The sequence below is a fragment of the Bos javanicus genome, chromosome 11, assembly GCF_032452875.1.
Source record: "Bos javanicus breed banteng chromosome 11, ARS-OSU_banteng_1.0, whole genome shotgun sequence".
Classification (NCBI taxonomy): Eukaryota; Metazoa; Chordata; class Mammalia; order Artiodactyla; family Bovidae; genus Bos; species Bos javanicus.
The window spans coordinates 75699154-75727007 of NC_083878.1; the positions used below are offsets into that span (position 1 = coordinate 75699154).

At 45.1% G+C, this 27854-nt stretch overlaps 1 long non-coding RNA gene across 1 annotated transcript in view; it reads left to right on the forward strand.

Annotated features, from left to right (window-relative positions):
* The first annotated feature begins 10986 nt into the window (after positions 1-10986).
* Positions 10987-27854, forward strand: part of LOC133257374 (uncharacterized) — a 51617-nt gene continuing 34749 nt past the window's right edge. The window contains exons 1-3 of the long non-coding RNA XR_009739519.1: positions 10987-16635; positions 16747-16780; positions 21339-21441. This is a non-coding gene — a long non-coding RNA (uncharacterized LOC133257374). The remainder of the gene's footprint in view (positions 16636-16746; positions 16781-21338; positions 21442-27854) is intronic.

The following is a 27854-nucleotide window of genomic DNA, read 5'->3' on the forward strand; positions in this document are numbered from 1 at the left end:
TTGCATGTGTATTATACCTCCTGTAGCATTTGGGAGGCAGTTCCCTTTCTCAAGTGATGAGCCTGTGTGTTGCAGGGAATGTGGGGGGCAGTCTACCCTTTAGCTTTAACTGTGAGTCTGCTTCTAGCTCTCTGTTGTCCCAGAGGCATCAAACTCCTGGTTACCATTGCCTTAGTCTGGGTCTGTGACTTCAGAACTGTTTGTGTTGGAATTGCTGTTGTTTCTCATCCATGAAGACATTTACTTGTTTCTGAGCCCAGTGCTGTTTTTGTGTTGTTTTAAGTAGATCGCTGCTGCATGTTTGACATTACCAGGGTTGTATTGTCAAGTGTGAACTTGCTGAGCTATTTTGATTGAAAGTTTCTTCCTTTCATTAAACAGAAGTCACATGCCAGTAGGATACTTCTGAACTTCTAGAAGCTGCTGGCATATATTCTCAGGTCAGAGCTTCAGGAATGTTTATCTTCAGCCCTCTCTGAATAGCAGAGTCCCATATGCATGACTAAGTCAGACCTTGCCTGTCTCTCCATGCAGGAGACTTTCCAAGGTGAGTCGATGCCTATGGATGCCTCTCAGTGCACTTCACACATGTAAAAATCTTCTCAGGTATATTTTCCTCTCTTGCTGGAGCACAAAGGGCACGATTGACACATGTAGTCTTAGTTTCAGAAGGAAGCTGAGAGATGTCTAAATCCAGCCTCCCTTCCCACATGGGCACACACATTAGTGATTCTTGGAAAGGCAATTGGATTTTTCAAAACCCACTGAATGGTTGCCCAAGGCAATCTTTATAGATCCTAAGAGCAATATGACCCTTGCTGACATCTGCACAGTTAGAAAGTTTTCTTACTATCAAGTCCAAATTGACCTCCTTGTAACTGACACCATAATGACACAAATGATACTTCTGACATGATAGCTGTTCAGATGTGGGAAGACATTCAGTTTTATGCTCTGAGTTTTCTCTTCTCGGGGGCTAACTCCTCCTATTTCCTATAGCACTCTTGCCTGTAACACAGATACCTCATTATTCCATGGCCACCTCTTGATAAGTGCTGTGTGTTTTCTCGGCCATTTATTTGAACTAGAGTTCTTATGCAAAGGAACTGGCAACTCTATAATTTTCAAAAGATATACGAGGAGGGTCTAGTTTGGTTTCTTGGTCCCCAGCTCCCCTCAGCTGTGAAAAGGATTCAGTTGGCTCTGTGGCTGTCTTCATGGTCTAATTGGATGCTGTGATTACATTTACTTACAGCATGGGTAATGCAGCCCAGGCTTCCCCCAGGTCTGTGTCCAGAATCCTAAGTTTCTGCCTTGGGATGTTAAACAATACAAGGCAGATCTGCTACCCTGCTTTTGCCTCTGTTGTAGCCTGGGAATGGTTACTTGCAAACCACTTCTGTAGACAGGGTAATGGCGTATTGATTGCTGAACAGGTGGTAGGGGTGCAGCTTTTAGATATGATTTTTAGATATAATTCCATTTTCTGCCTTTTGGCTTGTTGCTGGAAGGTGTTTCGTGTAATAATCTTAGTGTGGGATAATTTTCATTTCAGTGCTTGCAGTAGTTTTGAGTTTCATTTCCTCCTCCTCCCTCCTCCTTTTCCTCCTCCTCCTTCTCCTTTTCCACCTTCACCTTCTCTTCTTCTTCCTCTGGAACAGACTGACATGGTACATTGGGGCCATGTGAGAATTAGGTAAAGAAAAGCTGGTCTGAATTGTCAAACTGAGGCTCTGGAAAAAATAGATTCTCATTCAGCCAAACTAAGTGAACCTGTGTACTGAATGTTTTAGGGAAATTATTTCCAAAGAGTGCTTCATGGAATGCTGTAACTTTGTGGAATGCTCTGGGGATAAAGGGCTCCATGATCGTATATTTGAGTGTGATATATATATATAAAATGTGCCTCCCTCTTGGGGAGAACTTTTCATCTGATCATGTGGCAGACTGTGAGACTTTGAGCAGTAAAGCAGTCTTTTCAACTTGCTTTAATGTAACATCGACCACGCATATTTGTTATGGAACTGCATGTAAAGAAAACCATTCCCATTAACATCCTGGAGAATTGGCCTTCTGTTTGACATACAATAGGAAGTGCTTTCGCTAAGCAGTGTGGCGTCCTCATGAATATGCTTCTTGCTTTCACTCACAAACGCACCAGATCCTATCATGTGCCTCTGCTGTCCAAGAGACATTTTCTTGCTTCTCGTCAGGGAATTCATTTGAGAATTCATTCCACAGGGAATATCACCGACCCCATAGCAGTGTGGTCCCGGAGTAAGATGGCATTGATGTTTGTTTCAGGAGATGGGGAAGAACAGGAAGGAAAGATAGCATCAAGATTAGGTGGAGTTAATCATCATGCTGTATTATAGAGGTTTTGAGTGAAAATTTATGAAAATGGCTAATGTGGGTCACTAGAAAAGAGCATATGAGCCAGAGCCAGGCAGTTCAGCAAAGACAAGGAGGAAGGAATTCAGGACTAAAAGCATGTGGAAAGCAAATATGCTCATGTCTTGGCTGATACATGAGGGAGATTGCTGGCAGAGATGGAGAACTTAGAGGACAATTAATGAAGGGCACTCAGTCCAAACTGCAGAGTTTGAAATAGACATGAGTGATGTTAGGGACGCCCATAAAGATCTCCAGGGAGGAAATAGGATGCAAATAATTTTCATGGACCAAGACCCCTTTGTCTGCTGTCAGATGTATTTGAGATGATTCCTGGCCTGAGTCCCTTGGGCTGCAAGGAGATCAAACTGGTCAATCCTAAAGGAAATCAACCCTGAATATTCATTGGAAGAACTGATGCTGAAGCTCCAATACTTTGGCCACCTGATGCGAAGAGCTGACTTATGGGAAAAGACTGGGAAATGTCGAGGCCAGGAGGAAAAGGGGGCAACAGAGGATGAGATGGTTGAATAGCATCACTGACTCAATGGACATGGATTTGAGCAAACTCCGGGAGACAGCGAAAGATAGGGAAGCCTGGTGTGCTGCAGTCTGTGGAGTTGCAAAGAGTTGGACATGACTTGAACAACAACAACCTGGCCTGAGTGGAGGCTGCAGAGGGATGAGGGGGGTAGTTTGAGAGGGGAACTTGATGATTATGAGATGTAGATAAATAATCCAGTTCAATTTGACTGCTAGGATTGTGGTGACTGAGATCCAGGTGTTTCTGAAAGGTACACTTCTACTTGGGTCTCATAAAAATTGGTTTCCCCTCCCTCTTAGAAGCAACACTGTCGTTGTCAATGAAGTTCTTAGCTGGAAACTACCCAATGGCCATCCAGTCATTAGGAGATAAAAACTATCGATCATTATTTGTCTATTGCTCGTTGGAACCAGCAGGCCTCCAGCTAATATCTTTATCTACTTCAGGCTGTCAGCCTATTGACTTTTTTTTTCTTTAAGAACCAGTTGATTGGAGTGTGTGGTGAAGAAGAAATTATTTTTAATTTCTTCTTTCTTCTTTAACCAAATGATGGGAAATTTGATCATAAACCATCTGTAGAAGAACATGGAAAATTTGTGTTGATTCTTTCCCTGTCGAGTCAAGTATTGGGGGTTGGGAGGTCTGTCCTTTCTGTTTATGTTATGATCCTTCACTTGAGAAAAACCTCAAATGCAAAGGAAGTAAGAAGAAAGAAGCAAGGTCCAGCAAGTGACCCAAAACTGCCCACATGATCCATGATCTCCCTGACCTTTGTTTACTCATCTGGGCAAGAAGTTAGTTGGCATCGGACTTGCAACTTTCTTTGCTTGACTCAGGCTATATGCTGGGCTCTTTCTAGGCTTCCTCTCCGTGGGTCATGGATGGGGGACTCTCTCAGAGCAGTAAACTGGGGCACTTCTAAGTCTCTTCTCACTGTGCCTTCTCTTTCAGGGATCATCATCCTTCATTCTCTGATGTACTGAGTCTTGAAAGCTATTGCTTCATATGTGTTGCTAGTTTTTCTTTGGTTTCAGGTAGGAGGATAAAGAGTGGAACACAACTTAGTGACTGAACAATAACAGGAGGGTAAATCTGGTTCCTCTTCCTCCATCTCCGGCGAAGCAGAAATTCCACATTGTTGTTTTAATGTGGATTCTGTAGGCTTCATGTTGGACTCAAAGTGTAATCCTTTCAAGAGAGTCTCTGTTGTGGATGGAGGAATGAAAACATCAAGGCTATTGGACATGTACTACATATTTCTCTTCAGAAAGATTCAGCCCATGTACTAGAACCTCACAGATACTTGTATGTGATGGTGGAACCCACTCTCCAGAAAGAGGTGATTTGTGCAATGGAGTTTTTGTTGTGTTGTATTTAGTCTCCATTCCACTAATATATTTTTGTAAGTGAGACTAAATGTAGGGCCATGGAATCCTCCATTTTACACTTAGCAAATAAATAATGCTATACTAAAGGCAAAGAAATTGGAGAGAAGAAAGGACATCCCATGCTTAAAGAATCACATAGTCAGACTCTGGAGAGTTCTCAAGAGTAGAATCCTGCCTTAAGGTAAGTGAAATCTATATCTTCTTCATTTTATAAATTCTGCCAACATTGAATGTTAAGTAACTTATCCAGGGTCATGTAAAAAGTAACCTTAGTTCTCTCCCTGTAATGGACACCTGCATTTGCAATGATTCTTTCTGTAGTGTTCCTCTCTTGCTCTTCGCTGACTCTGGGGTGGTTTCCTACCCCTGCCCCCCACCCCCAGCTCTGCTAGTCTCCTCCCTAGCTGGTAGCGTGTCATCTAAATCCTTTCAGCATATTATGCCTCTCTGCATGCTAAGTTGCTTCAGTTGTGTCTGACTCTTTGATGAGACCCAGTGGACTGTAGCCCTTGGGCTCCTCTGTCCATGAGATTCTCCAGGCAAGAAAACTGAATACTGGAGTGGGTTGTCATGCCCTCCTTCAGAGGATCTTCTGGACCCAGGTATTGAACCCACATCTCCTGTGACTCCTGCAGTGCAGGCAGATTCCTTACCACTGAGCCATTGGGGAAGCCTCTCTAGATGGAGGCAAAATATACTTCCCTCTAAAGTTTCTCTTGGGAAGCTTTAATGCTACACAATTAACAATTTCCCTGTTCATTTTCTGTCCCCTTGTGGTCCTGGCCTCTGACGGTGGATGGATGGCTGTATCATAACACTCCCTCCACATCATTTGTCACATCCTGGCACCGTGACAACAGCTTCTCTGTTTCTAGGAGGCCTGCAACTAGAATGTCAGGCAGGGAAACTGAATAACTTTTCACCCTTAGGACGTACTTCCTTCTTCAGAGGGCTGCAGGCCACTGAGAGCTGGTGTGAGGCCATTGAGCTGCTGAAGCATGGAGCATTTCTACTAGCCTGGAAAGTGACTGTGAAGACTTTATTCTGACTGTGCCAGGTCCTAGAAAATTGATTTGAAAAAATGACCAGGAAGCCTTGCGGACAATGGGATCTTTCTTCTTTTCTAAAGCAATGAGCTACAGTGCTCTGGCATCTTTCAGAGAGGCATTGTCTGCTAATAGGGAATTATGTCTAATTGGTGGCTCAGATGGTTAAGTGTCTATCTACTATGTGGGGGACCTGGGTTTGATCCCTGGGTCGGGAAGATCCCCTGGAGAAGGAAATGGCAATCCACTCCAGTACTATTGCCTGGAAAATCCCATGGACAGAGGAGCCGGGTAGGCTACAGTCCATGGGGTCGCAAAGAATCGGACACAACTGAGCGACTTTACTACTTTACTAAGAGCAACTATAATTAACAGGGCAAAGAAAATAAATATTGAGGATAAAAATAACAATATTAAGAGCAAACTTTTTTTAAATAGGGGTCACTGTAAGTCAGGGATGTTCTAAGTTCTTTAGATACATTAACTTCTTGAACATAAAATATATATTATTATTATCCCTGTGGTATTGGTGGGGGTTTCCCAGGTGGTGCTAGTAGAAAAGAACCCACCTGCCAATGAAGGAGGTATAAGAGATGCAGGTTCAGTCCCTGGGTAGGGAAGATCCCCTGGAGAAGGGCATGGCAACCCACTCCAGTATTCTTGTCTGGAGAATCCCATGGACAGAGGAACCTGAAGGGCTACAGTCCATGGGGTTGCAAAGAGTCAGGCACGACTGAACAACTTAGCACATGCACACGTGGTACTGGTAAGAGAAGTTAAGTACCTTACTGCAAATCGCTTAGAGAGCCAGTGGTGGAGCTTGGGTTTAAACCCTAACATTCTGACTCAAGTCCGTGCTCTGAATCTCATTGCTATTCAGCCTCTGATTGTGAAGTTCCTCTTCTTCATCAAATCACAACGTGGAGAGACATGAGATGAGAAGAGTGTGGAGATCAGTACACAATAAAGAGGACAAATACCTTTGTTCCCAGAATGAAGTGGGTGCTCAGTAGGTGGTACAGATTTGGTCCTATGGAAATTTCTGTGGGCTTCTCTACTTTTCTCAGTCTCCTTTGATTTACATTCATTACTTAACCAATTCTGAGAGCCAGTGAAATTGTGAGCAGAATAACATGGACCAAGGTGGTTAAATAATCGTGTGATTTCCTATGCTTCCTTTCCACCATCTGCTAGCTTGTGGACAAAGTTGAAGGGCAATCTGAAACTCATGATACGTGAGAAGCGAAAGGGGTGAGCAACCTGGGTCCCTGAATCACTTTGTGGAAGAGAGGAAAGTGGATCAAAAGCACTACCAATCTCCACAGAACTTGAAGTGGGTTAGAGATAAACTTATACTGTGTTGTTAAGTTGTTGAGATTTCAGACATCATTTGTTACTGCAGTGAAAATGAACCTACCCTGATCAATACGTAGGCTTGCATGTCTCAGCTTGCCCTGTGGCCTTTTCTGCTCACTGGCTCTTTCCCTTGGGAAAAGGAAGACTGTTCAGGTTTTGAGAGATGTTGCCTGAGCAGATGGAAGGAGCCATTTCTGCTGGGTGAAGTACTGTCTTTTTCCAGCCTCAGTATCCCCCTCCATAGGAGACAGACATACAAGGATAGGTGAGGGAAGAATGTTAGTTTTTTACTGTATAAGTTAAGTGAGGGATATTGTGTTTTCTCTAAGGTTCTTGAACCTCTCTAAGTCTGTGATTTATAGTGACGTATGGAGATGTTAAACAAAACTTTTTTGGTTGCTTGAAATTTCAGCTGATGCCCAAAGTCTGAGAAAAATATCTGCCAAGTGCACTTATATTTTAAACTGGTAGCCTAGCCCATCTGTAAAGTACTTTAAAAGGAATTGACCCCATTCTGCACTGTCAGCATTAGCTCATCAGCCTCCTCCAGGGTATAAAGGAAAAGAGGTGGAAGGTAGGAGGTGAGGATTAAGGATCCCTTTGGGGAAAGTTGTCAACAGGTGGTGATGGGTTCCTCCCACACCCCAAGTCAGAAGGAGAAGTGCAATCTCTCTCATCAAGGGGGCTGCTCAGAAGCCTTACTTGTGTTCTCTGGCTTTTAGTGGACACAGACACTGGACTTTGTTGGTCAGCTTGCAGCAGAGAGGGAAGAATCAGACCTGCCTGGGAATAGCCTGCCCTTCTGGGCTGCAGCCAGGCTTATTTAGGATGTGTGCTTCTTGTAGAGTGGAGGATGCTCTGAGGAAGATAGCGGCTCAGGGTCCAGCTGCCCATGAGACCTTCTGGAGAGATGAGGGGTTGAGTGGGGGACTGCAAGGTGCCAGGGATGGAGGGAGGGCTGTGGGCCATAGGAAGCATCGTTTTGGCAAGAAATGCAAGATGGGAGTTCTTGTAAAAACGCCCCATAAAGAAAATAATTAATGTTGGATGACATTCCCTGGGTTCCAAGAGCACTAATGCTGGTTTGTATCTGCACCATTACAGAGGGCCCTCCCCCCACTCAGCCCTGGGAAGCCACAAGTCAGAGCTTGTGGAGTGGCGAGGAGGGAGCAGAAGAACAGAACACAGGCTCTGCTTCAAGATCTCCTGGAAAAGGCAATGGCACCCCACTCCAGTACTCTTGTCTGGAAAATCCCATGGATGGAGGAGCCTGGGGCTTCAGTCCATGGAGTCGCAAAGAGTCAAGACATGATTGATCGACTTTCTTTCTTTCTGCTTCTTCCCTCAGGCCTCCATGACTGTGATGGGCCTGACCATGAAATCGTAAATTAAAGCAGATTTTTGCAGTTTTAATATTACAACCCTGGACTTATATTTATTTATTGGAGTCTGGGCTTCTCCAGTGACTCAGCAGTTAAGAATGCACCTGCAGTGCCGGAGATGCAGGACACGGGGGTTCGATCCCTGGGTCAGGAAGATCCTCCGGAGGAGGAAATGGCAACCCACTCCAGTATTCTTGCCTGGGGAATTCCATGGACAGAGGAGCCTGGTGGGCTACAGTCCATGGGGTCTCAAAGAGTCGGACATGACTGAACAACTAAACACCAACAATGATAATTTCTTTACAATGTTTTGTTAGTTTCTGCTGTACATCAACGTGAATCAGTCATATGTATACACATATCCCCTTGAGCCTCCCTCCTGCCCACCCCTTCCCCATCCCACCCCTTTAGGTCATCACAGAGGACTGAGCTGAGCTCCCTAGCACTGGGAGCTTTCTAATGTGATTTTTATCTGAGAGTTAACAAAAAACATTATGAGACTGTTGGATATTCATTTAGGAGTAGGGAGTCATGATCCCATAGCACAGGTTGAAAAGTGAAAAAAAAATTCAGTTCTTGTGGCTTGGGACCTACTGAGTCTGGTTCATTCAGTGAATCAGTCACACGTGTATATTGTCTCACTTCCAAAAATATATCCATCCATCAAATTATCAGTTTGATACCTGTCTATCACCTGCTTGAGTGCATGTGATTGGTATATAACCTATTTGTACTCAGACATTATTTATGTGCTATTTCCTTTGTGTGTGCCTGTGTGCTCAGTTGCTCAGTTGTGCCCGACTCTTTGTGGCCCCATGGACTGTAGCCCACCAGGCTTCTCTGTTCATGGAACTTTCCAGGCAAGAATACTGGGGTGGTTTGCCATTTCCTACTCCAGGGGATCTTCCCAACCCAGGGATTGAACCCACATCTCCTGCGTCTCCTGCATTGGCAGGCAGATTCTTTCTTTACCACTGCGCCATCTGGGAAGCCCTGCTGTTTCCTGTGCAGAGCCTCACACGTGGGCACCGCCTTCTGGGGACGAGTTCCTTGGAGCATCTAGTGTTTACCGCTGCTGCTCTCATATTTGGAGACTCTAGCCCCCAAGATCTAGGGGACACCCTTGTGATGTCTCTGGATGTCTGGAGAAGGGAGAGTAAGGTGTACACAGAATTGTTCAGTGGTTGCTTCTGTACTTTTAGGACCCTTCCTGACCCTTATCACCACTCTCTCCCACTCAGGACCCTACTGTCTCTGTGCAGCAAAGTCACCTCTCCATGACTCCTCTCTTATATTTTGCATTTACGTATTTCTCAGGCCTTTCTCAAGTTTGTCACTGCCCTTAGTATCCTCTCTTCTCCATCGTCCAGGACTTGAGCTTCTTCCAAGTCATATCAGATCCTGTCTTTCTGCACTCCCCACTCCCCACTCCTAGCAAGTCTTTCCCATCGTCTTGTATGAGAGTTAATTCTGTCCTTAGTCCTACTGTGCGTGGTTTATGTCTCTGTGGTCATAGTTCCTAGAGCATGTCATTAGTGATGGTTTTGTCTCTCTTACTAATCTATGAGTTCTCAGAATACAGAGAGACATGGCTCCCCTCATTTCTATGTCTTTGCTAGAACCATATGGGTGCTCATGAAATATGTGTTAAGTGGAATTAAATTGCAGATGATCACTTGTGAGGGAATTGTAAATAAAGAATGTGTGATCTAGCATGTCAAAAATGTATTTTAAAGAAAGGTTGAGCTTAGGCCCTAGCAGATGTTAAATTCTACTGAAATATTTCGTGACCAGTGTGGATCCACAGAAAATCCAGGTGTTCGATTCTCTTAATTCACCACTGAGACTGTGTGAACCTTGAGGGGTAGATGTGTGCATCCTGATTAGAAAAGAATGAGGAAGTTGGTGATCTGGTTAATATCCTGCATAACCACTCTTTTGCCAGGTAAAGAAAAAAATGAACTGATTGGAGTACATGAACTGATTAGAGGCCAGGTTGAGGAAGGTGGGCCCAGTGTTATATAATCCTAGGTCAAAGAGGGCCCCTAATATTATTCCTTGGTGGCTCAGATGGTAAAGAATCTGCCTGCAATGTGGTAGACCTGGGTTTGATCCCTGGGTTGGGAAGATCCCCTGGAGAAGGGCATGACAACCAGTATTCTTGCCTGGAGGATCCCTGTGGAGAGAGGAGCCTGGCGGGCTATAGTCCATGGGGTCACAAAGAGTCAGACACTTCTGGGCAACTAAGCATACATACATACAATATTATTCCAGAGGAGAGAGTCATGAATTCTCCCAAGTCCTGGGGCTGTGATAACTCAAACACACAAATATGGTAGCTCAGTAATGAGTCAGGGAATGGCTTTGAGCAAAGCAGTATTTAGGGTGACCTACTTATCAAGGGGGGCTTCCCTGATGGTTCAGTGGTAAAGAATCCACCTACAATGCAAGAGACATGGGGTGTGGAAGATCCCCTGGAGGAGGGCATAGCAACCCCCTCTAGTGTTCTTACCTGGAAAATCCCATGAACAGAGGAGCCTGGCAGGCTAAGGTCTGTGGGGTCACAAAGATTTGGACGTGACTGAAGCCACTGAGCACACACACTTGTAAAGGAGCCTGGTGGGCAAGAGTCCATGGGGTTGCAAAGAGTTGGATATGACTGTGCACAGTTGCTCAGTCATGTCCGACTCTTCATGACTGCATGGACTGTAGCCCGCCAGGCTCTTCTGTCCATGGAATTGTCTAGGCAAGAATCCTGGAGCAGGTTGCCATTTCCTAGTCCAGGAGATCTTCCCCACCCAGAGATGGAACCCGCTTACCTTATGTCTCCTGTATTGGCAGGTGGATTCTTTACCACTATTGCCACCTGGGAAGCTCTGTCAAGGACAGTATTTCCCCTTTTATTAGTGGGTAGAGAGTAGGCAGCCTAAGCGAATCTCCCATTAAATACGAAAGGGGTAATAGGTGCAAAGACAACAGCATCCATAGCTGCTTTTGCACCCAGTTGTGCTTGGCACAATGCTTGGGGGTGGGCAGGGCATTGAAGGCAGAGTAGCTGGCAATCTGCCAGGGTACATGGCTTTAGCTTTAACAGGGTCAGGCTCTGCTGTTTTGCTTGCTAGCTGCTCCTAATCATTTTTTCTCTTCTGCCTTTTATTTTTCCCCCAGACCTTTTGGTACCCAATGATTTTTGATTAATTTATTTACCATCGTTGGGTGATTGATGCTGTTTGGTGCTGGTACTTTGTAACTTTCCAATTCTTCTAGTTGTCAATGTGACAGCCCCCTGATGATTAATTAGACCTGTCCCTTGCTCTTTTCATTCTCCCTGTGCACCAAGGCTCTTGGTTTTCAGCAAATATAAATATTTCTAAATGCAGATTTAATGATTGAGAACACCCAACAAAATCCAGAAAGATCTATGATACTTTCACTCTCCTTTACTTTCCCACAGAAATGTAATGCATTGTGTTTTTTCTATCCCTGCTTTACTTCAGATTTTGAGAATCCACTTGGCTTTTGGAACCCCCTAAGCTATGGTTTTTCCAGTGGTCATGTATGGATGTGAGAGTTGGACTGTAAAGAAAGCTGAGCGCCAAAGAATTGATGCTTTTGAACTATGGTGTTGGAGAAGACTCTTGAGAGTCCCTTGGACTGCAAGGAGATCCAACCAATCCATTCTGAAGGAGATCAGCCCTGGGTGTTCATTGGAAGGACTGATGCTGAAGCTGAAACTCCAATATTTTGGCCACCTCACGCGAAGAGTTGACTCATTGGAAAAGACTCTGATGATGGGAGGGATTGGGGGCAGGAGGAGAAGGGGACGACAGAGGATGAGATGGCTGGATGGCATCACCGACTCAATGGACATGAGTCTGGGTAAACTCCGGGAGACTGTGATGGACAGGGAGGCCTGGCGTGCTGTGGTTCATGGGGTCGCAAAGAGTCGGACACAACTGAGCGACTGAACTGAACTGAAGCTATTTTCCTGTTCTTCTGGCATCTCCATCTATGCATGGTTCTAGTCTCACTTTTTCATCTTTTGTTGTCTCCTTGGTTTATGTGAACTCAATTTCCTCCACATAATGTGTAAGTTTGGGATGGTAGTGAGAAGAGGAATTCGTGTTTATTATGTCCTTTTTATTTTTTTGTACAATGAGAGGTGCTTTTCTTATAAAACATTTGTCAAGCACTTACTATGTGTCAGAAACCCCTCCTAGGACATCCATGCAAGGTATTCATCTTTATCTCTATTTTATGGGCAAGAAATTGAGGCTTTGGGAGAATAATGAATATGTGTTAAGTCATACAGCTAGGAAATGGCAGAACAGGGATTGGAAGCCAACCTTTCTGACTTTGTCAACCTGTGTGATTTTCAATGATATTATCCTGAAGGAGATCAAGGATGGATGAAGGAACTCCTAGAGCCTCAGAATCCAGATGGGATCGTAAACTTTCTCTCTACAGGTGGTTCTCAAAACTTAGATAATTAGATCCATGCTTGATGAACTACCTAAAAGTCACTTTGGATGCTTATTTAAATATAAATTCCTGGGTCTTCCCACAGTTGTTAAAGATGTCTGGATGGGCCTAAAGCTGTGTGCATTTAAAGCACTGTCTCAGTCAGTTCAGTTCAGTTGCTCAATAATGTCAGACTGTTTGCGACCCCGTGGACTGCAGCACGCCAGGCTTCCCTGTCCATCACCTACCCCTGGAGCTCGCTCAAACTCATGTCCATCGAGTCGGTGATGCCATCCAACCATCTCATCCTCTGTTGTCCCCTTCGCCTCCTGCCTTCAATCTTTCTCAGCATCAGGGTCTTTTCCAATGAGTCAGTTCTTCTCATCAGGTGGCCAAAGGATTTTATTTTCAGCTTCAGCATCTGTCCTTCCAATGAATATTCAGGACTGATTTCCTTCAGGATTGACTGATTGGATCTCTTTGCAGTCCAAGGGACTCTCAAGAGTCGTTTCCAATGCCACAGTTCAAAAGTATCAATTCTTCAGCACTCAGCTCTCTTTAAAGTCCAACTCTCATATCCATACATGACTACTGGGAAAACCATAGCCTTGACTAGACAGACCTTTTTTGGCAAAGTAATGTCTCTGCTTTTTAATATGTTGTCTAGGTTGGTCGTAACTTTTCTTCCAAGGAGCAAGCGTCTTTTAATTTCATGGCTGCAGTCACCATCTGCAGTGATTTTTGAGCCCTCAAAAATAAAGTCTGTCACTGTTTCCATTGTTTCCCCATCTATTTGCCATGAAATGACGGGACCAGATGTCATGATCTTAGTTTTCTGAATGTTGAGTTTTAAGCCAACTTTTTCACTCTCCTCTTTCATTTTCATCAAGAGGCTCTTCAGTTTCTTCACTTTGTGCCATAAGCATGGTGTCATCTGCATATCTGAGGTTATTGATATTTCTCCTGGCAATCTGCCTACATTGTTCTAATTCCCAGCCAGGTTAATGAACCAGTGCCTTCAGCCAACTTTACCTAGTTTCTTGACATCATTCAGAGATGACTGTCCAGGCTCTTGGAGAGGGAGCTTCACCCATGTAGCAGCTTCCACGAGTGAACAGCCCTTGACATTGTGGGAAAATTTTTCCCTGCATCGATCTGTCATCCATTCCTTTGTCACCACCATCTGTGATCCTTACAATATAAATGATAGGCAGTGCTTATTAAGTGCTCAATGCATGCCTGAGACATGCTAAATGCTTTAGATCTATTTTGCCACTCAAGTGCCACCACCACTCTCTGAGGCTGGCTTTATTATTATTCTTCCCACAGAAGAGGTGAAGTCATTCTGGGGATACAAACAATATGTTGATTTTATATCTTCTATATTGTCTCTCCCGATATTTGCAGATAACACCCTTCCCAATCCATCTGCGTTTTCATAATTGAATATGATGAAAAATTCAACTGGTTACTGACATTTTCCAAGGCAAGGTGCTAACAAAGCAAAGATGAAGATGGTCCCTCTCCTTAAGGCTCTATCATTTAGTGGAGGAGACCCATGTGCATTTAGACTAGAATGTAGTTTCATGTGTGAGTTTTGCCTCTTTCAGTGGACTGAGTGTTCTTGGGGGCAGAACCTGTACATTCTCCAGTTTTCTTTTGAACAGTCAGAGGGATGCATTGTGATGGGGAATCAGTAAGACACATTGTTATGAATTGATTGAGACTCTTTTTTGGTCTCCATGTTGCCCCAGATGAGTTGAGTGATTGGGTAGACAGAAAGGTAGGAGGCTCTCCTGGATTCCTAGAGTATATATCTTTGAGATGCTTCATGAATTTCTTGGGAGTCCACATATCTGAGATGTGGAGAATGTCTCCCTGGGAGACAGTAGTTGTGATGGTTAATCTTTCAATTTACTGGGCTAAGGGATTTCCCAGATAACTAGTGAAATGTTATTTCTGAGTCTATCTGTGAGGATGTTTGCAGAAGAGATTAGCGTTTGAATCAGTTGACTGAGTGAAGAAGACCCTCCCTTACCATTGCATCCATTCAATGCACTGGGGGTGTGAATGGGAAAAAAAAGTGGAACATGGGCATTTTGCTGTTACATCTTCAGCTGGGACATCTGTCTTCTCTTACTTTCGGATATCAGAGCTCCTGGTTCTCTGGCCTTCAGATTCTGGGAGTTACACCAATGGCCCCTCTTCCATTTCCTTTGCCCCCTCCCCCTTTTTTAGGCCATTGAACTTGAATTATTTCACTGGGTTTCTTGGTTCTCCAGTGCACATCATGGCATATCTCAGTTTCCACAATCACATGAACCAATTTCCATAAAACTCCTCTTATAGATCCATATGTATCCTATTGGGTCTATTTCTCTGGAGAGCTTGAATACAATAGTTTCCTACAGTGTCCTAACCCAGTAGACAAAAATCCAGGATTTATAACCAAGAACATGCAGACATCCTGTCCACCTGATTGACTTTCTCCGCGATCTTAGATCTGTCCTTACTGCATGCCTTAACTTCTTTCCCATCTGCCAAATGGGAATACCAAATCCTTATTAGTTCTTAAGAGTATGTAGAAGGAAAGTATTGAATACTAGTTGTTATTAATGTACTTCAAACTTCTTGGTGACAGTAGCTGCATAAATATAGATCTTTCTTGTTTTAAGCAAGTGATGCTAAACAAAACCAAGAAATATTAAATTATGAATTACAGAAGAGATAAATTATGGAGGTAGTTATTATTTAAATTGCAGAAATATTTCTCATTTTCAGCCCAGGGTTCCTTTACAAAGCAATCTGTCTTGTGCTTTTAAAGAAGTAATTCAATTTACAAAAATTTGATTTGCATGCAACTTTTTAGAAACATTTATCATGTAAAGTGAGACATCATCTGACTAAATTAGAGAATTTACCAATATGTTTTGGCTTAGGATGAATATCACTTCCTCCAAGGTTGTGAATATTGGCAAATTGAATATCACGTCTCCCCTTCTCAGGCAGAGAGTATCCAAGTCCAGTTTTGAAGCATCTGGTCTGAGAATTAGTAGTCATGGTGGGAATACATGTATTTATGCTCTAGCTTTGTCAATAAATTACTCATATCTCAGGGAGGAGAACCTCACGAGGTCTCAGTTTTCTCATCTGGAAAATGAGATAGTTGGAGTTGATGGTCCCTTCTAGCTTCAGGGTTCATTGATAGCGCTCCTTGCCAAAAGAACTGATTTGAAATCACAGAGAACAAGAGCTGGCATACTGTCAATGGGTAATAAATGCTTAATCAATGGATAAATAAAGTTTTGATCTTCAGTTCTTTCCGAGCTGATCCTGAAAATTCCAAAGTTTAAGATAAAATCAGTTCAGAAAACCCTATTCTTTAACCTTCACTGACTTGACTTCTCCTTAGGGGCTTTCTGCATCTTTAAGCCTGGTGAGAGAAAGATATCAGCTCTGCAGAAGCACTGGGATTCACATTTCAAGTTATGAGATGGCAGTTGATGGCTGCAAGTACATAGACACACAGAGATGCAGTGGTCCCCTCTTCTCGCCTTTTGCAGTTTCCCCGCACAGCCTGGCACTTGCGTTGGCATTTGCTGTCTGAGTCTGGCTACTGACTAGAGTCCCACCCTCACACAGACCTCAGGTATCTGGGCCTCCCTCCGCGGCTGTGAATCATCAGAGGTGCTGAGTCTTCTCCCGCTTTGAGTTACTGGCAGAGGTGTTGTTTCTTCCTAAAAGTGGAGGGAGAGAGTTGCTAAGAAACACACTAACGTGCTGACGACACAACAGTCTCCGAGAGCTTGGGCCTCCAACGTTTGCCTCTAATCAGGAAATCATTTTTAGAAGGATTTGTTGGTGTAAGAAAACAAGCTCCCGAACTAAATTAGGATCTGGATTATTTTTTCCTCCTCTCCCAATCTGCCTCACACGGCAGATTGGTGAGCCCTCGCGATTCTGTGCGTGGCGAATTTGTTTCTGTTGCACATTTTAATTCAGAGCTCCGGAAGGTGAAGGTGTCTGTGTTTCTAAGGACTGCGTTTTTTGGAGCAGCTCCCTTGGAGGTGTGGGGCTCGCCTCTCCTTTCCTCAAACCAGTTGGCTTTCTTGGCAAGGTGGCCCCGGTTTCAGGATTCTTTAATCTGATTGTCTTTTTCTTTTTTTTCCCCCTGCCAGTAATGAATGCACCGCGTGTCTCTGGGAAATTAAGGTAATCCATTATACTCTTGTCTTCCTATCTCTGCAGCAATGATAATAGCATTTAACCCACCTTTGCAATATACTGAGTGGCTTGTCAGGGTCTCTTCTTTAGAAGGACAACTTGAAAACATTTTAATAAATGCTCCTTAACTATATGCTTTAAAAATACATGGGGCCAAATGGCAAACAACTCAGTAATAACTAGTTCAGCAATGCAGACTGGCCATTCATCACTCTCTCTGCAGTTTCCACTTCTCTTTCTCTTTCCACATCCCTCCATTTCTCCAGGGACACCTTGTTTCTCTTTGGAGTTAGAATCTAGGGAGAACCTAGAGGTTTGGTAGTTACGGTCCCTGCTGCCCATGAAAATCCAACTGTTTCTTCAGCTTGGAAAGCTGTTGAGTTTCATGCTCTTTGAGGCTCCCAGTGAACTCTGCACTGAAGGACAGAAGTGGGTGCCCCGCTTAGTGATGTCACAGAAAGATTGGGTATACCTGGATGCAGGTCCTCTGTTACATGCTTGTGGTTTCATTTCCAGTGCAGGTAATGACCTAATCTAATAACACTTGTCATGTTGTGTGTGTGTCAAGCAGACATTCCATGGAGTGGAGAAGTGCCCATCAGACTGCAGTATGAACCTATTTTAGGGATCAGAAGAAAACATCAAGGACTGAGTCCTTATGTATTTGCAGGGCTGGCCTCTTGAAGGGACATGGCAGTTAGTTGTCCCAGAGGGGAGAAGACTCTTGAGAGTCCCTTGGACTGCAAGGAGATCCAACCAGTCAATCCTAAAGGAAATCAGTCCTGAATATTCATTGGAAGGACTGATGCTGAAACTGAAGCTATAATCCTTGGGCCACCTGATGCAAAGAATTGACTCATTGGAAAAGACCCTGATGCTGGGAAAGATTAAAGGTGGGAGGAGAAGGGGATGACAGAGGATGAGATGATTGGATGGCGTCACGGACGCAATGGACATGAGTTTGAGTAGGCTCCGGGAGCTGGTGATGGCCAGGGAAGCCTGGCGTGCTGCAGTCCATGGGGTTGCAAAGAATTGGACAAGACTGAGCTACAGAACTGAACTGAACTGATGTGCACTCAGAGTACCCAATGTTCAACCATTAGAGTTTATTCCCTTGTGGTTCAGGGCTCTATGGAAATTTTCAGAAACATGATGGTGTTGGCTTGAGAAGACTATTCCTCCCGTGTTTCTGTGGATCCTGCATGCTCCTCTTGATTGAAGAGATCTTGATTGAAGAGATCTGTGTTGATAAATACCCTCAATCCTCCTGAGCCAGAGACTTCCTGGATAAAAAGACCTTATCTATAAGAAGACTCCAGGACCAAATGAGCATCTGGGTTAATCTTAATGTCCTGGTTTCTCCAGATGGGTTTAGATGAATTCTCTATGAAAAAGTGTGTAATGTAGAAGGCACATGGGCAAGATCACCCAACAGATCAAGCCTGACCTTCGCAGGAAACACGATCCTTGTTTTCTTGGGCTCTGAGTTCCCGGAATACATGCTCCAGAGAATCCACGAGCCTCTAAATTCTATTACTGAGCTACCCATCTGGTCAATGAGGCCTTCCCTCATCTGTGTGGTGAGATTAGAGACTACAGTCTCTCAATTGTGGATTGTGTGTGTGTATGTATTTAAGCAACAGAAACCCTGCTCCCCCACCCTCACCAAATGTTATTGGGCTAGCCAAAAAGTTCATTCAGTTTAGCTTATGAACGATCCTGAATGAACTTTTTGGCCAACATAATATCTTATATGGAATCCCAAAATACTATACTTGGAGGGATTGGGGGCAGGAAGAGAAGGGGACGACAGAGGATGAGATGGCTGGATGGCATCACCGACCTGATGGACGTGAGTTTGAGTGAACTCTGGGAGTTGGTGACGGACAGGGAGGCCTGGCGTGCTGCAATTCATGGGGTCGCAAAGAGTCGGACATGACTGAGCGACTGACCTGAACTGAACTGAACTGAATATCCTATATGGAATCCCCAAATATTAAGCAGATACAAGTGGGCATGGATGTGAGGGAGTAGAATTCTCCTTGTCTGTACATCTCCCATGTGGAGCCCGCTCCTCCATGGCTTCCAGCCACTTCTGTGGAATTCCAGGGCTAAATCACCAAGCATGTTGACAGAAGAGGTCCCTGAAGTTCCAGAGAAGTTGCAGTTTGTACCAGGCACATAGGAAATGTCCAAGAAATACATCAGATTCATTAAAATTCTAGCTGAGAGAGGGAAGAGTTAAATTAAAGCAGCCAGAGAGGCACTGTGGTCATGACATTCTGCCTTCCATGGACAGGAAGAGGACTTTTGCTGTCCCTTCAATTTTTCCTGCTTTTAGGAGCCCCTTGCTACCTTCTGGGTCCTCATTGCTATTTACACAGTGTGACTGGGGTTGGGATGAGCCCACAGGAAGGGGTGTTCCTTCTGTGCTAGTGCAGGAATGGATGTGGCATCAATCTATCTGCAATTCTAAGCTCAATGTGTTTCCCTTAAATTTTTAGAAAAACCAAAGGTACTTTGCAAGTGCAATAGAGCTTCCAATTAGGCGTTTAAGCTCCCCATTTCTATTTCCCTAATGACTTGACTTGCTCTCTTGCTTTATGAAATGAAAATAGCTTTATTTGGGCATGAGGATGCAGCTGATTGCATGCTTAATATGCTTTTTGCAACCAGCTTCTGCCTGTGTCTGGCATGTGCAATGGGCAGAATAATACATTTACATGCTTATTTCTCCTAAGTACACTGGACCATTTGTTCCAGTCCTGTACCTGTGTTAACCGAAGGTGATACAGTCTGGGTAGAAGTGCCTGGAAGGCTGGTGTTTACTCCTCCAGAAGGAAAGGTGTCCTTGAAGGGCAGACACTGGCCCCAGGGCTCTGTGTGTGTGGGAGGGGATGGATAGGTGGACTTATCAAGTGTTGAGAGGTGGAAAGCAGAGAGGGGCCTGGTGTAAATCCTGTAAAAGAGTTGGATCAGAGATATGGAGGACAAAGAAAAAGCCCTGGAATGACATCAGCTAACTTGTGAGAAGGAAATAGCAAGAATGAAGAATCCAGTTCTGAGAAGGTATAGGGTTAAGGGCTAAATAATTCTTTCTTCACTGGGGAAATAGAACTGAAAATAAAATATATATCCACTTCCAAATTTATCTAACTACTGGGCAGAGTTAGACACTCCCCCCCTCCTCCCAGGTTCTAGAAAGCCAAAGGTCATCTTATCTTTGGCTTTCTAGGTTTCAGCAAACATTGAATCAACTACAGCCCTGGGTGTTGTTCAGGTATCTGCGCAGCATTTTGGAAAACCACTTCAGAAGATTGTCGGGGTTCTCCTCTCTGCCCAAGTCTTGCCCTTCCTTCAAGATTTCCCCAAGCATAGAAGGCTTCTGAGGCCATTCTGGCTTATGCTCTGTGTTCCTGTTATTGTTCTCAACCTGTATGGAGGCTCCGTGCACCCAAGGTCTTGTGCTCTTCTTACCTGGCCCCCAAGGTGAACAGCTGGGCATAGCCCATTGTTCTCAGAAGCCTTGTCAATTTACAGGCAGGAAGTGAAAGTGTGGTTTAGGAAAAGCCAGAGCTAGTGCAGCCCTTTTCGGTCATTCGTCTGGTAGCAGCAAGCTGAGAATGCCCTGTTGTGACTGCCTGGGAGCCAGCAAGCTTTTCACATGACTTTTTTTTTTTTTTTGATGTGGACCATTTTTAAAGTCTTTCCTGAATTTGTTACAATATTGCTTCTGTTTTATGTTTTGGTTTTTTGGCCATAAGGCAGGTGGGATCTTAGCTCCCCGATTAGGGATCAAACCCACACATCCCTGCATTAGAAGGCAAAGTCTTCATCACTGGACTGCCAGAAAAGTCCCTTCAGATGGCTTTTTAAATGCAGAGCCCTCCGTGGAGAAGACCACAGCAAGGCTCTGCCGTATGGGGTGCTCTGTCGAGTGGAGAGTCATCTGTCTCAGTGTGGTCTGTGGCTGCGCTTGGCTTTCTTGTCTAAGGTGCCCTTGATTAGACCCAAGATTATAGAGGTACCTGGCCATTGCCATGAGGCAGCCGTGGCTAATAAATAGACAAAGGGAAGGCAATTTCACATGGCTTCTTCTTATTTCAGGGAACACTCTGGGCCTGCCTCAAAGCACATCTGCTCAGCAGTGCTGGCTGGCCCGTTGATGGGAAGGCCTGCTTTCCAAGTCTGAAGGAGACCCTGAGGTCACTGTGTCCATTCCCCTGCCTTCAGGCAGGATTAGAGATAAGCTGCCCTGCCAGAGGATAATCTCTTCTACTTGTAAAAGCTTCCAGAGCAGGCCCCAGTCTCTCCCCAGACCATTCATTGCAACTTTAAACAACCTTCACCATCAGGAAATTCTCCCCCTTAGCTATCCTAAATCCCTTATGCTGGGGATTAAGTTTCTCTCCTTATGCTATCCTCAGTAGCCACTGCCAAGACTCACCCTGCACTGCCTAAGAACTCTTCTGATACCTGAAGATTGTATTAAATCCTGCCTGCCTGTCTTCCCCCAATGAATAATCCCAGCTTCTTTTCCTCCCAGGCCCTGCTGCCCAGTCTGCTTATCACCTCTGAGGCTGCCCTCTGATCCCTTGCTAAGTGCCAGGCTCCCTGGAGAAGAGCCCAGAACCAGGACTTGGAGTCCAGTAAGTTCTGACCCATCTTACTTCCAATGAGAGTCTTTCTTGAACCTGTGGCATGAATGTTACCTTCCTGTTCACGTACCCCAGTGGGGCTTGCATGCTGGTGATGGTCTCACTCAAGGGCTTATGGTCCCCTTTCAGCGTACTTGTGTATCAGATCAATTTTCTCTACTCCCTTGGATAAGGGCCAAATATATCACACCTGGGCATCCCCAGTAGCTCAGCAGAATCTGCCTGCAGAGTACATGGGTTCGATCTCTGAGTTGGGAAGATTCCCCTGGAGGAGGGCATGGCAACCCACTCCAGCCAGCATTCTTGCCCAGAGGATCCCCATGGAAAGGAGAGTCTTGTGGGCTCCTGTCCACAGGGTCACAAAGAGTCGGACATGACTGAAGTGACAGCATTCACACATGCATATGTTCAACACGGGCATCACTGCATCATTTTACTTGCACCAAAACTGACCACTATTGGAAGCAAGGAGAAAGGAGAAGGCAGACGATTTTCAGTGCCTATGGCTCTTCTGGTGGATCGGACAGAGACAAGTAGCCTGTATCTGCAGAGACATCCTTTGGTTGGATGCGGGTCCTCACACCAGTCTGATGATGACCAACTCTCTCAGTCTGATTGCTTTCCTTCCTCTCCTTTTCTGTGTTACCTTTTCATAGGGGCCAGGGCTTCCCACTGTGTTCCTGGGGCCTGATCTCCCCCACCCCCGCACACAGCATGCTTCACCCAACTGCCCCTCCCCAGGCGATCTCCTATTTCCTGTTTAAAGCAGGTCTCAAAGCTATGGTTTTTCCAGTACTCATGTATGGATGTGAGAGTTGAATTATAAAGAAAGCTGAGCACTGAAGAATTGATGCTTTTGAACTATGGTGTTGGGGAAGACCCTTGAGAGTCCCTTGGACTGCAAGGAGATCCAACCAGTCCATTCTGAAGGAGATCAATCCTGAATATTCACTGGAAAGACTGATGCTGAAGTTGAAACTCGAATCCTTTGGCCACCTGATGTGAAGAACTGACTCATTTGAAAAGACCCTGATGCTGGGAAAGATTGAAGGTGGGAGGAGGAGGGGACAACAGAGGATGAGATGGTTGGATGGCATCACCAACTCAATGAACATGAGTTTGAGCAAGCTCCAGGAGTTGGTGATGAACAGGAAAGCCTGGCCTGCTGCAGTCCATGGGGTCACAGAGTCGGACATGACAGAGCGACTGAACTGAAAGTGGTCCCAGGGGTCTGCACAGCCTAAACACGCTCCGTCTGCACTGGGTAGAAACAAAGGTGGGTGAGGTGGCCACCTTCCTCAAGGAGAGTGAAGGGGACACAAGGACCTGAGACACAGGTGTGGTGAATTGAAAACAGCACGTAGGACTTGGCCTCCTGTGTATCAACAATAGGAGAGAAGGGGTCAAAGACAACCCTCAAAAAAGGGTCTAATGAAGTAGGAAGGTACTCAGTGCACAGGACGTCAGGCAGGGGCAGAGAAGGCTTCCTGGGGGAGAGGGGGTTGGAGGTGAGCTGGGTGAGGAACAGGCCAAGAGTAGAGGCAAATAAGAAGCACTAGATTGGCTCCTGGCTTCTGCTTTGCTCCCCGCCACCCCAGTTCTTTCAATTCTTTGCATCTTTAGTTTCCAAGAGGGCTTCTCTGGTGGCACAAATGGTTAAGAATCTGCCTGCAGTACAAGAGACCTGGGTTCAATCCCTGGGTTGGGAAGATCCCCCTGAGAAGGGAACAGCTACTCACTCCAGTATTCTGACCTGGAGAATCCCATGGACAGAGGGGCCTGATGGGCTACAGTCCATGGGGTCACAAAGAGTCGGACATGACTGAGTGAGTAACACTAGTTTCCAGGAGAGAGAATCCTCTTCCTTTCAGTCCATTAGTAAATGAAAAACAAATTAATGAGCATCTATTATATACCGTGGCATGGTGGCCATGACTTGGTTCAAGGGTGTGGGATTCTGATTTACTTGTCCCTGGGCTGGAGGGCAGGACCAGGATTGGTCAGGGCTCCTGGGCCCTGGGCACCTCTAAGTTCTGAGCAACGCTGTTGCTTTCCCACATTGAGCTGTGCAGTATTTTCACTGTCTTCATTGTTCTCTGTGTGGTTGGAAGAACCACAGGGTCCTAGGCCATAGGGTGCAGAGATAAAGCCGGCAAGGTCCTACTCAAGTGAGGCAGGGTAGGCAGGATTCTAAGTTAGTTCCCAAATTCCTGCACCCTGGTGTTCCTGCCCTGTGGAATACCCTCCCCTGGAGTGTGGATGTGGACCATGAATGTGATGGGGCTGTCATCCCCTGGACTAGGTTATGTTACAGGTGGAGTTGATGGTCACCTGACTCAGTCAGTGAGCCCTTCATGGGGACTGGGCTTTTCCTGATGGGAGAGATTTGTAGCATGAGGGGGTTTCAATGTGAGGAAGACTGTTTCTGACTTTGAAGTTGGAGGGGCCCAGGGAAAGGAATGTGGGCAGCCTTCAGGAGCTCAGGGCTTGGTTTGTGGCCAGCAAGGAAATGGAACCTGTAAGCCTATAACTGAAGGACCTGAATCCTGACATAACCACACAAGCCAGGAAAAGGACCCCAAGCTCTCGATGAGAACACAGCCTGGCGGACACCTCTATTTTAGCCTTGGGAGACCCTGGGCAGGGAACTCAGTCCGTCTGTGCCTAGACTTTAGACCCACAGGGCTGTGAGCTAATACATGGTGGGGGGGAATGATTTAAGCTTTTAAGGCTATGGTAATTTGTAGGTTTGTCATATATAGCTTTTATTATGTTGAGGTATGTTCCTTTTATTCTTGCTTTCTGGAGACTTTGTATCATAAATGGATGTTGAATTTTGTCAAAGGCTTTCTCTGCATCTGTTGAGATAATGGCTGCAATCCAAACGTCTACAAGCAATAAATGCTGGAGAGGATATGGAGAAAAGGGAACCCTCTTACACTGTTGGTGGGAATGCAAACTAGTACAGCCACTATGGAGAACAGTGTGGAGATTCCTTAAAAAACTGGAAATAGAACTGCCTTATGACCCAGCAATCCCACTGCTGGGCATACACACCGAGGAAACCAGAATTGAAAGAGACATGTGTACCCCAATGTTCATCGCAGCACTGTTTATAATAGCCAGGACATGGAAGCAACCTAGATGTCCATCAGCAGATGAATGGATAAGAAAACTCTGGTACATATACACAATGGAGTATTACTCAGCCATTAAAAAGAATACATTTGAATCAGTTATAATGAGGTGGATGAAACTGGAGCCTATTATACAGAGTGAAGTAAGCCAGAGATAAAAACACCAATACAGTATACTAACGCATATATATGGAATTTAGAAAGATGGTAACGATAACCCTGTATGCGAGACAGCAAAAGAGACACAGATGTATAGAACCGTCTTTTGGACTCTATGGGAGAGGGAGAGGGTGGGATGATTTGGGAGAATGGCATTGAAACATGTATAATATCATATAAGAAACGAATCACCAGTCCAGGTTCAATGCAGGATACAGGATGCTTGGGGCTGGTGCACTGGGATGACCCAGAGGGATGGTACGGGGAGGGAGGTGGGAGGGGGGTTCAGGATGGGGAACACGTGTACACCTGTGGCAGATTCATGTTGATGTATGGCAAAACCAATACAATATTGTAAAGTAATTAGCCTCCAATTAAAATAAATTAAAAAAAAAAGACTATGGTAATTTGTAGAAGACAAATATGCATCAGTAGAAGCAGCAGTACAAGATGAATAGATGGGGGAATGCAGAAAAATGTGTCTAGGAAAATATTCAAATAGTGGTAAATGTTGTCCTATGACAAGCCTAGATAGCATATTAAAAAGCAGAGACATCACTTTGCTGACAAAGGTCCCGTATAGTCAGTTCAGTTCAATCACTTAGTTGTGTCCGACTCTTTGTGACCCCATGGACTGCAGCATGCCAGGCTTCCCTGGCCATCACCAACTCCCTGAGCTTACTCAAACTCATGTCCATCGAGTTGTGGGTGATGCCATCCAACCATCTCATCCTCTGTTGTCCCCTTCTCCTCCCACCTTCAATCTTTCCCAGCATCAGGGTCTTTTCAAATGAGTTCTTCGCATCAGTATACTCATCTTTGCTCTGTATAGTCAAAGCTATGGTTTTTCCAGTAGTCATGTATAGATGTGAGAGTTGGACCATAAGGAAGGCTGATCACCAAAGAATTGATGCTTTCAAACTGTGGTGTTGGAAAAGACTCTTGAGAGTCCCTTGGACTACAGTGAGATCAAACCAGTCACTCCTAAAGGAAATCAATCCTGAGTATTTATTGGAAGGACTGATGCTGAAGCTGAGGCTCCAATACTTTGGCCACCTGATGCAAAGGGCTGACTCATTGGAACACTGGGAAAGGTTGAAGGCACAAGGAGAAAGGAGTGGCAGAGGATGAGATGTTTGGATGGCATCGCCAACTCAATGAACATGAATTTGAGCAAACTCCAGCAGACAGTGGAGGATAGAGGAGCTTGGCATGCTGCACTCCATGGCATCTCAAAGAGTCGGACACAACTTAGTGACTAAACAACAGCAAAGGTTGTGCAGAAGAATAACCCCTAGATGTGTAATGGAGAGGGGACCCTGTCGTTACTTCAGGAGGGGGAGTCAAGGGAGCATCTGTTCGCTGAGCTGGTGTTTAAGGTGAATGTCACTGAGGACCCAGTTTGCTGGAGATCAGGGGCCCAAGCAGTTCAGGAGGAGGGAACAGCTAGGTAAAGGCCCTGTGGCTTCAATAAGCCTGGTGTTTTCAGATGCAGCAAAAAGCAGATTCTTGTGGCTGGACGCAGTCTACAGGGAGAGATACCAAATCATGCAGGGCTTTCCATGGCTGAACATGGAATTTGGATTTTATTTTCAACATGAGGGAAGCCAAGGAGGGTTTTAAGCAGCGAGTGACACATCTGCACAGTCTGATTTAATGTTTATAAAAGCTCACTCCAGATCCTGGCTGGAGCTTGGATTTCCCTGGAAGCCGGGGTGGGCGTGTTCGTTCAGGGAGGCTGTAAGCAGCACTCTGCATTGTCCCGGCGAGCACGCTGGGACCTGGGGCCAGGAGTGCAGAGGAGATACAAGAGGTGTCAATTGGGCTTTTTCTTTTCCTTTTCCCTTCCATTCCTTCCTTCCTTCTCAATTTCTGTTTTTTTTTTTTTCCAAACCCGTTCCTGTTCTTCTTCCTTCTCTCTTGATAAATTTGCACACCCTTCTCTAGCTCTGGCCCCACGGGACCAGAATGGAAGGCCCATTCATCCTCCTGCTGGGGACCAAGCACATGGAATGCGTATCTGGAATCTGGATAAACAGAAGGCAGAGGAGTGGGAAGAGTCCCCAGGGCCCACCTTGTCAGCCTGGAACGGTCCTCGCTGTAAGACTGGTGTCTGTGTTTGTCACCCCAGGCGAGGCCAGTACCTGGGCATGGAGAGTCCTGGTCCTGCATTGTTGACAATTAGCCTGTTGTACCCAGTTCATCCTTCTCTTAGAGGCACCTGAGTGTGAAAATCATACTTTCTGTCTCTGTGCTGCTGGCGCTTACCCCATTCTGCCTGTACATGGCAGGTACTTGGTGAAGGCTTGGTGACAGGTGATGGGAATTTGGTTCTCAAACTAGTATTGATGGAAGTGACTCTAGACAGAAACTACCATGTGTCATTGTGGTCATTCATTTATCCCATCATTTATCCCATACATATTTATTAAGTGACTACCGTATGCCTTGCCTGGGACTAGGGCCTGTGGATACTGTATCAAACAGACTGAGAGTAACTTTTATGTAAGGAACTTATTCTTAAAGGGGAGATAGTTTTTTTTTTAAGTATAAAAATAGTGAATTAAAAACAAAATGGAGGTAAGTGCTATGAAGGAAATAAACAAGAAAACTAAATGCTTCAGCTCGGAGACTCCCAGAAGGACTAAGTCCAGATTCTGAAGGTATAATTTAATGAATGAACAAATGCACAAATCAATAATGTCACTGCCCCTGGATTTGCTATATTCTGCTCAATTCCTCTTCTCTGAGTCTGTTTCTTCTGGGAGGAGATCTGTAAAGGAGGGCAGATATTCAGGAAAAGGCTTAAAGGGACAGTGGCAAGCTCCAGTCTGCCTCTTAGGGTGATGGCTGCAACAAGTGGAGTAGGTGGGCCATGTGAAGGACAGAGGCTCTTCCATTGTCAGAGGGTGTGATAGGAGGGGGTCAATTAGGAAATAGGGAAAGGAGAAGGACTTAGGGGACATGGAGATAGGTCATGAAAGATTACTGGTTAAGAGAGAAGGAGGTTAAAGGCCAAGGTCCAGGACCACATATGGGTCTCTGGTTTGGACAATGGTTTGTTCAACTGACTGGCTTTATTGAATTAAGACATTAGTGATAAGGAGC